The 8,479-nt window shown below is 58.9% G+C and overlaps 1 protein-coding gene across 3 annotated transcripts in view; it reads right to left on the bottom strand.

Annotated features, from left to right (window-relative positions):
• NFIX (nuclear factor I X) overlaps positions 1-8,479 on the bottom strand; it is a 66,684-nt gene that overhangs the window by 21,111 nt on the left and 37,094 nt on the right. The gene's annotated exons all lie outside the window — the stretch shown is intronic.

Below are 8,479 nucleotides of genomic sequence, written 5' to 3'. Positions count from 1 at the left end.
CGCTGTCGCCTGCTCTGTGCCAGCCTGTCTGGGCTGTCTCATGCCCCAGTGCCACAGCTGCTCGGAGGGAGCCCCGAGACAAGGGCCCATTGTGCGGTGGGAGCTCACAGAGGGCTGGGGGCAGGGTGGAGTGTGTGTGTGAATATTTTGCTGAGCTTGGGAAAGCCCCCCGCCCCTGCCCCCCAGGTCCTCAAAGCTTTGTGTACCAGGGGCACAACGGGGACCTCCAGAATGCTTGCCTGGGCACGACAGCTGGTGAGAGGGTGGCAGAGGGGGGCCAGGGCAGGTTGTGGGGCAGGGGAAAGGCGGGCATTGGGTAAAGAATCATCTTCTCACACGGGGACCACATGGGGTGGCCTCAGAAAACCGGGCCCTGGTACTGGCCAGGGCTTTGCCCGACTCTTTGGAGTAACCCTGCCTCCACCACCCTCGCCCACCACCTCACAATCAGCCGGCTCACCAGGGTGTCCATCCTATACAGGCCTCACAGTTGAGCTGCTCACGTTGGGGAGTGACCAGCAAGGAGGTTCCTGAAGAGTGACATAGGCCCAAGAGATAGGGGTGGGGGGACCCTGCATCCGCTTGGGAAGGAAGGAAGAGCCCTGGGTGCTGGGGCTGGCGGGCAGAATAGTAGCCTTTTCAGAGCCCAGGACCTACTGCGGCTCGACCAAGTTCCTAGCCTCCTGCCTCACTGGGGCAGGTGGAAAAAAAACAGGCTGCCCCCAGAATGGTTTCACTTTTTTTATTATTATTATTTTTTTTTTCGGTACGCGGGCCTCTCACTGTTGTGGCCTCTCCCGTTGCGGAGCACAGGCTCCGGACGTGCGGGCTCAGCGGCCATGGCTCACGGGCCCAGCCGCTCCGCGGCACGTGGGACCTTTCCGGACCGGGGCACGAACCTGTGTCCCCTGCATTGCAGGCGGACTCTCAACCACTGCGCCACCAGGGAAGCCCACTTTTTTTTTTTTAATTCTAAAAGAAAAATAATAATAAATCTAGTCACAAATCAAGAAAATGGAGCTTTATAAGTGCTAACAGGGCCCCTCACCCCCTTGTGTTTGGGGTGTGTCCTTCCACACCTCCCTGTGCACTCACCCCTGTGGTGTGTTTAGGGATGGCGAATCCCACCTCAGGCCACTTCTCTGCTAGTGGCACTCTGCTCTGGAGAGGGTCCACAGGACTTCCTTCCACGCTCCTGGGAGGACAACCTCTCTGTGGATGTGAGTTTTCTTGTTCTCTCACCTCAGCTCATTCCTGACTCTCTGGGTCTGATTCAAGCCCCAGCCGGTCCAGGAGGGAGCAGGCAAGGAAGGGGCTGAGGCAGTAGGCAGCCCACCTTAGGGCCTCCTTGGACCAGGGCCCTGAGCCTGATGTCTCGCAGGGCCGTCCTTTCCCAGATTCATACCTCAGGAAGAGCACAGCTGTAACACCTGCATGTGGAGCCCAGCGAGGGGCACACAGTCAAGGCTTTGCTGCCGAGGGGTCCCTGCTACCGACCCCACCTGTCCCAGGACCAACTCAGTCCCCACGGAGCCCTCCAGGCCAGAGACAGTGGAGTAGGAGGAAATGGAGGAGGCTACTCAATGAGACTGGTCCCAGCTCTTCCAAAATGGCCAGGTGGAGACAGAAAGCCGCACGCATGCGCACACCCAGCCCAGGGACAGAAAGACGAGAGAACCCGACAAAGAGATGGAGGTGGGCCAGCGACAGAGGCAGAGACAAATGGGGCTCCAGGAGAGCGCGACAGACAGGAAATCCTTCTAAACCAGGACACTGCCCTGAAACATTACTGCTGCTATTACTATTATCTCCACGTAAGGGAGAAAGCAGGAGTGAGGATCCAGCGCAGGCGAGGCCCGCTGCCACGCGCCTCCAGGCGGTGCTCCGGGCGCTGCTGGCAGCCATTTTAGCCCTTGGCAGCCATCTTACGGCTGGCGGCCCCAGCCAGCATCCCCGCAATGCCACCACCGCCGGCCCCCGGCACGCTCAGCTCAGCTCCAGGACAAAAGGCAGAGACACTAGAAATCTGGACCCGGGCTCAGAGGCAGAAGAGCCAGCCCTGCGGCAGGGGCAGCTGTGGCCAGGGCCCCACCATCCTGCTCAGGCGGCACCCCCTTCACCCTCCTGGCCAGTGCCAAGTGGAATGGGCAGGGAGGGCCGAGGCTAGGGCCCACTCAACGTGGCTGAGGCCCCCACGGGCCATCCCCAGGCCCAGGGCCCTCAAACAGTGTACCAAGTAAACCCCTGCCCCGACAAGGTGACGGGGTCCTCAGGACAGTCAGGGGGCATGATGGGGGCAGGCCCTTGTCCACCCAGTTAGCTTGGGGGCACACCTTGGGCAGACAGGGGAAGGGGGCTGGCAGGGGCCCAGTCAGTGGCTGCAGGGCCCAGAGAGGCCACGAGGACTGTGGTGGGCAGGCCCCTGGGGAGAGCAAGGAGATGCCCTCCCCACTCAGAGGCGGGAGCCAGCCTGGCCAGCTTTCTTAAATGATGTGCCCTTTGGGGAGTTGTGCCCTCAGGTCAGGGCCTGCTCTGGACAGCCCCTGGGGATCCGGAGTTGCACCCCAGGCTGGCACATCAGGGAGCAAGACACCCCAGCGCCTGACTCCTTTCCCTGTCTGGACTCCCTAGGGAAGGGAGGGGATAACTCCAGGCCTTGGGACAGAAACAGGCAGGCCCCTTTATGACACCCCTCCCCAGGCCCCGCCTCATGGCTGCTTGGCTTTTATCTAGCAGAATGGGGCTTATCAGAGCCACCAGCTGAACAAACACACAAATCCACGGTTAGTGAGAGAAAACCCTCTGCCTGAACTCTTTATCTCCTGTTCGCAGGCCCCACGCACTGCCCCCTGCCAACGGCACAGGAGGAGCCCTGACTGCTGTGCAGTGAGGGATCCTCTCTCTGCCACCCCCCTTCTCGCCTTGCCCGACCCAGCACGGGTGGCTCTCCCCTGGCAGTCCCTACCAGGCGGCCTTGCATGAGTGAGCTCCTGCCACATGGGAGCCCCCCTCCAGTGTCTGATTTCTCACTGGGGACAATGGGCCAGCTGGTGGCCTGTGGGCCAGTGGAGGGGCAGGGAAAGTGTTGGCTGGCACAAGGCGGGCAGGTGCCCGACTCCATTTTTATCCTCTCCCGCCCAGCCCACGCCTCTGAGGCTGTCGCTCTGATTCCCCAGCCTTCTAGGGCCATGTCCCCTGGCAACTTTTCCAGCCTTGGCTTTCTCTCCAGCCTAGTTACCAGAGCAGTAGGGACCCTGACCACACACCCCCAGTTCAGGGCCACCCTGACTAAACCCCAACCCCCACGCCTGCACCCCTCTCCAGGGACCAAGGCTGCCTTCCCCTTCTGGAGAGACTGGAGATGGGACAGAGGGACCAAAGGCACCGCTACCTCCCTCCAGTCCTGAGACAACATCTTCCTGCGTCCTGGTGCTCAGAACCAGAGAGTGCCTTCCATGCTCTAAGCTTCCTTCCACTCAGCCCATCAGATGCAGCCTCCTCAAAACCAAGTCCAGCCACTTTGTCTGATGATGGATGCCTGGGCGTGCAGGCATCAGGCCCTTGCCTGGTCCAGGTCTGGGGATGAAGAGAATTTTGGAAGCCACAACTCGTCCTTGATGCTGCCAGGGTGGAAGGGGTGTGTTCAGGCTGGCTCGTGTCATACATGAGAGCACGCTCTGCTGTTTTCCTCTCAGGACTGGGGCTACTCGTGCAATCCACACCTCCGAGGCAGAGGCCTCGCCTGCCAGTGGTGCCTCAGGGCTCAGACCACTGCAGAGGCTTCCAGAAGGGAGGACCGTCCAGGGGCAGGTGACAAATCTGGACTCGTTCTAGGTGTGGGCCCAAGCAGGCTCCGCAGAGCAAGGCTCTGAAATGGGATTTGGCTCACGGGTCCAGGGCCGCTCTCCACTCATCCCCGCACACGTCATCAGTCATCCCCCGACCCCGGGTCAACGCTCGTGGACCGGAGGCCTTGTGCAGCACCCAGACCTGGGCCAGGCTCAGCCAAAGGATGGCAGCGTGGGACCCTCTCTTCCTCAGGGTTCCTCCATCTCTCCTGGAACAGCCAAAAAGCCCCCGAAATACTGTTTTTCTCACCCCTCCACCGGCTCTACTCATTCTCTACCTCTTCTCAGTTCTCGAAGCCCCCCTACTTCATCCAGCTCTTCGCCTTTCCCTCTGGAATCCTATTTCTGGTCTCATTTCGCTCTGTCTTGGCTCCATGCCCCTCTCTCTGTCCTTCCTTCTCCTTCACTTTCCCTCTCTTGGGCCCCCTTTCCTCTCCCAATCCTGCCTGTTTGCACAAGTGTGTGTGTGTGTGTGTGTGTGTGTGCGCGCGCGCGCACACGCACGTGTGTGCACATGTGCGTGTGTTTCCGAGAGGGCTCTGCCTCTTCATCAGAGCTCTAGAGGGGAAGCTCCAGCAGCCAGAAGGAGCCCAGAATCGCACATAAACCCCAACTGACAGCATGTTTTTAATATATATATATTTCCAGCCATAGACAGGGAGATATTTATGGCTCCTACTAGGTGAGGGAGGAATTCCTGCTCACTGCAGCAAATGCTCTCCCTCGTCTCCTACCCGAAACAAATTCTCTCTGAGAAAGGGGCCACATGTAATTCACCGGCTGGCTGCCCCCACGCACATCAAAGATTGAGTGCGTTTTTCGGGGGCTGAGAGGGGCGCGCAGGCCCAGCTCAACCACACCCACACGTGCGTACCCAGGCACGTGTGTGCACTAGGGCGAACACTTGCTATGCATCCAGACACGCACATACACACACTTAGAGATGCCACCAGCCACTTCATACTGCCCAGCAGGGATGGAGTGAGATGGTGTGTCCAGAGCTGTGGTTAGCATGCTCAACGCTAAGAGGAACCCCCTTCAGCTCTGTTCAGACCATTGGCCTTTGAGGGCTGGGGAGACCAGCCCTTGGGGTGTGCCTGCCTTTCCCCTCCCCTGGCCCTCCCCAAGTCTGAAGTTCGAGAAGCAGGTGAGGGTGTGCTCTGTTCTGGGGGTGCCATACTCTGAATGGCCAATTCGGGAGCTGATCCCTTGCCCTACTCAGTGTGGTATGCCCCCCCTCCGCCCCCCACACACACCTTCTCTGCAATTCAGGAGCATCCAGGGCATGAGAAACCCAATCTCAAGGGGAGCCAAAGGCCTGGCCTGCAGCAATCAGAGCTGGAGAATGTAACTATTGTGCCTCTTGAAACCCAAGTCCGAGAATCTGAGACACCCTGAGGAGGGGAGCGGCAGACGGATGGGGGGCTAGGGGAACGGGTCACAGAGGGGTTCTCCCTGTCTCTGCAAACAGGAGACTCAAGACCGAGGAAGTTCTTGAGAATGCAGGGCAGCCAGAGGACAGAAGGGGGCTGGGCTTGGCCTGGACCAGGCCCAGGGGGCTTCTAGATCTTCCCCTCCTTCCCTCCACTCTCTACACCACCTCCATGAGCCAGCATGTATGCGCACAGGACATGGGGCCATCCTGAGGTTTATCCCTCCTCTGTCATCCCTAGACCCCCACATGGCTGGAGACAGAAGCCTGACCAGGAAGCACAGCTCTGAAGCTGTGGGTGGGGTGTGGGCAGGGGCAAGGCGGGGAGACATGTCACTCCCCCCCCATCACCCTCCTCTCTTCTCTCATTTCCCCTCCCCTCATGGATGCAAAGGGGCTCAAGCCCTTGACTTGAGTCCCTGATGGGGGGAAGAGGAGATGAGTGACAGGGAAGAGAAAGACACCAAGTTACAACCTCGACACACACGTGGTCTAGATCTGCTCTGGCTGTCCCTGGGGCCTAGGTTCAAGGAAGGCCATTGGGGGTGGGGTGGGGGATGGGGACAGCAGATCAGGCCACGGGGATCTGGCAGGCCAGGGGCAGCCGCCTCAAGATGGGACATTCCACTCTTGGTCCCTGACTCCGACCGTACTGCCTTTTCCACCTCCACACACCCTGCCTCCATGGTGGCTATCTGGGGTCCCCTGGGGAGCAAGGGCCAAGTCTGGCTACAGCAGGGCTCATGGCCTGGCAGTGAAGCTGTGGGATGGGAAGAGAAGGCAAGTCCATGGGCTTATCTGGTGCCCAAAGGACGAGCAGAACAGGATCTGAAGGCTGGGCTCGGGCAAGCAGCTCCAAGCCCCCCAGCCCGCTCCCTGGTGTGAGCTGCTCAGTGTCCTCTGCCCTGCACCTGCCAGAAGAACCTTTGTTAGCACTGCCCCCAGGCCAGGGAGAACTAGAGATGGGGCCTGGGCACTGAAGCCTGGGGGAACTTGGTGCCCAGGTGCTCATCCCCCAGGCATGACAGATAATGGCCAGCAAAGGAGAGAGGAGGGACATACCCCGGTGCAGAGCAAAGCACCCAGCAGGTTGATGGAGGGAAAGAGGCCAGGCCCATCAGCCCGTCAGCTGCCTCTCCAAGCCCAGCCCAATAGTTAACGAACGAGAGCCCCACCTACAGCAGCACTAGGAGTTGCAGGTGGGCCTGCAGGCTCCTCCTGGGTCTGCCCTTTGCAGGGGACCCAACACTGTCCCCAGCACCTCAGATATCAGTGCTCCGTGGCTGTCTGCAGACTGAACGGGCAGACCCAGGGCCGGGCAGTAACACCATCCTGGACGTTCCAGAGTTGCCCGGGGGCTAGGAGGTCCCGTCAGAGCAGAATTCACACCAGCGAGGGAATGAACGTGAGACAGCCACTAATGCAAAGGGAGGGACCTGTGGTGAGACAAAGGGAGGCAGGTGCCCTTGGCTCCAGGCCTGACTCTGCCTCCACCCTGAGCCTGCCCTTGGCCCACCCAGGGAGGTACACTTCGTTTGGACCCTGTGCCCACTAAGGGCCCTGGCACAGAGGGGAAAGGGGGCACACCAAGGGCAAGGGGAGGGAGGAGGTGGGCAGCCAGCAACAGTGGAAAGGGGCTACCCTGAGTTCACATCCATGCTCTAGAACCTACCGGCCCAGTGACTTTGGCCAAGTTCTGAACTGTTTCCTCGTCTGTAAAATGGAGATACCGCCTGCACCCTAGGGTTCCTGGGCGAGGAATAAATGAAAAAACAGGGATACGGTGCTTAGTCCAGGGCCCAGCTCATAGTAGGGCTTCCATAAACGTCAGCTGTCCTTCCACTGGGATCACCAATTCCCTTCACCCTCCTCAGCTAAAACTCCACCCCTCCTTCTGGGCTCAGCTCAAATGCCACCTCAGTGGGGAAGCTGCGGCTAACCCTCAGCTCCCCTCCCATAGGAGTTCATAGTCTTTATGATACATCACGTACACCCTAGATGATAGTTTTTGGTGTCTCACCCCAGAGACCACCACCAGCGAGCAGAGGGGTTCCCTCAAGACCTGGCCCATTACCATCAGCAAAGAGGGGCAGAGAGGTTTCTCTGGAAATAAAAGGCAAAACAGAACGCCTTCTACAGGTGCATCCCTCCCTCCCCAAATTCAGCAGCCACAGTAAATGGTCTCAGGACAGTCACGATGTTGGAAACAGTAGGGGAGAGGCAGGGAAAGGAAAGGCCTGAAGATGGGCAAGCTAACAGGAGAGGGGAGAGAGGCTCGTGCCCCTGGATTCTGAGGGTGCTGAGCACAAGGCCCTGCCCATCCTAGCTCAGCGCCAGGCACGCAGAGAGCTGAGGGCACCAGGAGCACAGGTACTGCCACACAAGCGGCTGCGTGACTCTCCTGGCAACACAGGCTAGTGCCACGACTCAGCCGGCAGCTGGAGCCAACATTTCCAAGAAGGCCTGGGGCCACAAGTCATGTGATGGTGGGGCCCAGAAAAGTGGCCCCCAGGCCCTGAAGGTTCTGTTCCCTCCCAACCTGATGGATAGAAACTGATAGTGGAGAATGCCCTCCACACTCCACAAACCAAGACAAGACAGGGACCCGGCAGAGAGGGCATATCCAGATAAGGGGCCTGCAGAGCTGCTCCCCTACCCCTGTCCACTCTATTTCCAGTGCTGCCATTTCTGGCCCTTAGAGCCGTCCAGGCCAGGCCTGGCCAGACAACTGCCCCCACCCCAGCTGCTCTTAGGACTATTAATAGTGTCCCTACCTCCCAGGGCCAGGCGTCACCTTCCCCCCAACCCCTAAATACACTTGCCCTTGGTCTAATTATTTGTGAAGGGACAGAGTCCTCTGGGTGCTAATGCCAACTTGGGATGAGAAAGGGGAGGCAAAGGCTCTGGAGGCCACTTGAGGGACATTCCTGAGACAAGCAGGAATTTAAGGGAAGGAGGGAAGAAGGCAGTGAACCCACGAGCAAAAGAATGACAAAAACACAAAATTATAACAAAAAGAGAGGGAGGGGCCAAGACAGAAAATCAGAGTCAAAGCCAAGTGGTTCAAAGAAAGAATATAGAAAGAACCTGAGGGACTTCCCCGGGGGTCCAGTGGTTAAGACTCCGCACTTCCACTGGGGAACTAAGATCCCGCATGCCGTGAGGTGCGGCCAAAAAAAAAAAAAAAAAAAAAAAAAAA

The sequence above is a fragment of the Neophocaena asiaeorientalis genome, unplaced genomic scaffold, assembly GCF_003031525.2.
Source record: "Neophocaena asiaeorientalis asiaeorientalis breed wild unplaced genomic scaffold, Neophocaena_asiaeorientalis_V1.1 scaffold87, whole genome shotgun sequence".
Taxonomy (NCBI): Eukaryota; Metazoa; Chordata; class Mammalia; order Artiodactyla; family Phocoenidae; genus Neophocaena; species Neophocaena asiaeorientalis.
This window is presented reverse-complemented; position numbering and strand designations above follow the sequence as displayed.